Raw genomic sequence first — 3,222 nt, 5'->3', positions numbered from 1 at the left:
CCTGTGGGAATTCTGCTGGATTCTTCCTTTCTTTTCCCTTTAACCTGGGGGGGAGCATCTTGAGGTCACCATGGGGTGAGGTGACCATGAGTGGGGTCCCTAGAGCTGCCACTGACGGGAGTGTGTATGTGGAGATGGGTTTTGTGGCCACGTTTCTTCCTCGGGTCTTTCTGGTTGTGATGGGGGCTTTGAGGATGGTTTCTGAGGATCCCCTCCAGGGGAGTCCTCTGCCTGTGGTGTCTCCCTTGGGGGAAGGCCCAAGAATATCTGGAGAGGGATTCATAGGGTCGCCCCTGTGTGACAAAGGTGCCTTGTGCGTTTTAGGGGCGGTGGAGCCTCATCTCCCCTGTAGGGTGAGCAGGATGTCTGAGGGAGTGCTGAAAAGAAGCCCTGTGTGTTGGGGTCGCTGTGCAGTCTCAGTACAGCCCTAGACCTGGGGAAGTCATGATGGAGACTCAGAGGTGTTTGGGGCAGGGAAGGGGGCAGCCTAGGCAGTCACCAAGGTGTGACAGCATCGCTGATGCCAGGAGGCAGTTTTGGGAGGGGTCTTTGGAGGGGAATAATTGTGAAGTCCCCAAGGCTGGAGAAAGTGTGAGGGTGCTCCAAGGCTGGAGGTCAATGTGGGGTGGGTAGGAATAACCCAGGGGAGCTCTCACAGGAATAATGAGCCCCCCAGGGGTCAGGGGTGGAAGGAAGGGGCCTCAGCAGGTCCTGTCTTGCAGGGCCTTTCTGTAGGGCATCTGAGAGATGATCCCTGGGGCTCCTGAGGTCACCAGTACCCCAGGTCGGGTGTTTTCCAGGGTCAGACCTTTTTGGGTCCTGGAGCAAGGAAATGAAACTGGCTTCTTCCTCCCCTCTGCCTGGTTGGCGCTGGACAAACTCCCTTTGGGGAGTCCTGGGGCTCCTAGGCGGGGAAGCACCTTGAGCCCTGGGGAACAGACGGGCCACCCCTTGAAAGCCAGCAACAGGAACAGGTGGAGCTATGCACCTCTGCATCCTTTTATTGTGGAATTGAAACTGGGTTTTCTTGGCGATGTGCAAGTCTGAGTGTGGGTCCGGGGTTTCCCCTGCTCCTTCTCTGCCAGACGCGGTGTTCATTGAAATCTGACCCCCTAAGCTGGCGCTGAGGGGACCGCGGCCTGGTGCAAGGTGACATCTAGGCTCCAGGGACTGTCAGGGGCCATCTGCACCCTGTGAGCACCAAGTCCACCCACCCCATAGCTCCTGTGCTGCAAGGAGGGCACCTGGCACCAAATGCAGACCCACAGCCTGAGATTTTGAGATTCTTTTTATTTCTGACACAGAGACTTGTTCCGGAACCAGCCACGCCAGGTAGGGATACAAACAGAAGTAATGAGGAGGGCTGGGAAAAAAGAAAAGAAAAGAAAAAGCAAATTATTGAATGTGGTAGTCATGAAATATGGGGTTTGTATTGGATTTCATTGTTACTTTGGGTTTAGAATGAGTGACTGAATGTAGTTTTAGGGCTGGGATAGGCAACTGTAAAGCTCCAGGCAACTGGGATCAGTAGGGTCTTGCTGACCTCCCTGTGCGATGGCTCTTTTGAGCTGTACTTGATAAGGGATATGCCCAACCCTGTGAGTACAGCATCACATTCCTAACACTCTGTGAGTCACAGCAGTCTTCTACAAATTAAAATCATTTCCTTTGCTTTTCTGACCTGGTTAAATGAATCAGATGGTTCCTGCCCATTAATACCCCTAGGTCAGTAACCAAACACGTGCCTGTTAGCTTGCTGCCTCCCTTTTCTTTATTATGCTTTGAACTGGACAAGAAATATATTTCATTTTTACAATGTGTGACTTGGGTTTCTGAAAGTTAAAAGTACCTTAGTGTATGTTGATATGTTTATTTTTAAAATGCTTTACTGGGGTCTACTTTGCATTCACTCTCCTTTGCCATGTCAGATCTAGACAACAATTTTATGTCTCTATACATGAGCCTATTATCAAATGTCTAATACCCAGGATCATGAATTATGTGGTCTTTTGGGTCTGGTTCTTTCACTCAGCCTAATGATGTTGGGTTTCATTTCTGTGGTAGCGTGTATCATTACATCATTCCTCTTGGATGGCAAGTAGTGTTCTATTGCATGGACAAGACCACACGTTGTGAGCATTCATGTAAGAGTCTTTATGATTATAGGAATTTTATTTCTTTTGCATACTAACTTTGGGTTAGAGTTTCTGTGTCCTCTATTGATTTTATGTGCAACATTTTGAGGAATAGCCCCATTTTTGTTTTGTTTAGTTTTGTTTTGTTTTCAAGGTGGCTACAATATTTTACACTCCCATTTGCAGCATATGTGAGTTCCATATTCCTCACTTCTTTTCTAACATTTGTCATTGTACCTTTGCTATAGCCATTTAAGTGGGTGTTAGTTAATTAGTATTACTTGTTGTTTGACTTGTATTTTTTTTTACCAACGAATGAAACTGAGCCAATTGGCAAATTGTGTATCTTCTAAGGAAAATGCCTATTCAGTGATCATAGAACCTCTCTCCTCCCTCTAAATATCTGCCATTCAAAATCCCATGAAACACATGGGGGGGGGCAGTGTTCAAGTTGGGGACACTGGGAAGTCCTCAGGCCACCCCTGCATGAGGGCTGCCCCAGGAGAGCAGGGTGAGCTTGTGAAGGCCCTGAAGCTCTGACAGCCCTGCCCACCTGAGACAGGGGCCCACTCAGAGGAGGTGGTCTTTCCAGCCCCCCCAATGCCTGGGTGTCCTCTAGAGACATTTGGGAGAAGGTTCTTTGCCAACAAGGATCCCTGCTAGCCAGCAGGCAGATGTGTGTGTGTGTGTGTGTGTACCAGAATTCTAGTGTTCATAGTGGAATTTGAAAATGAAAGTGTAAAGCTGAAAATTTAATCACACAGGATAACACACCTGCAAAATTAAACCACTGCATAATAACACTCTGCTCTGTGCTAGGTGGGTTGTTCCAGAATGCAGGGCCCTGGGAACCTGCCTCCCGACAGAGCCCTATACGGTGTGTGAGGCCTCATATGTGTGAACCAGGGCAGAAATTTGCTCAAGAGCACGGACCCGGACCCATCAGATGCCTCCAACAGGGCTGAGGGTAGCCCCTTGTCCTTCCTGAGCATTTTCACTGGGGCTGACCTGGGAGGTGCATGAGGCACTGGGGCTGGGAATTGTGCAGAAGTGCAGAGAGCATGGGAGCCAGGAACTGGTGAGGGGG

This window comes from Callithrix jacchus, chromosome 14 (genome assembly GCF_049354715.1).
Source record: "Callithrix jacchus isolate 240 chromosome 14, calJac240_pri, whole genome shotgun sequence".
Classification (NCBI taxonomy): domain Eukaryota; kingdom Metazoa; phylum Chordata; class Mammalia; order Primates; family Cebidae; genus Callithrix; species Callithrix jacchus.
Note: the sequence above shows the minus strand (reverse complement) of the source record.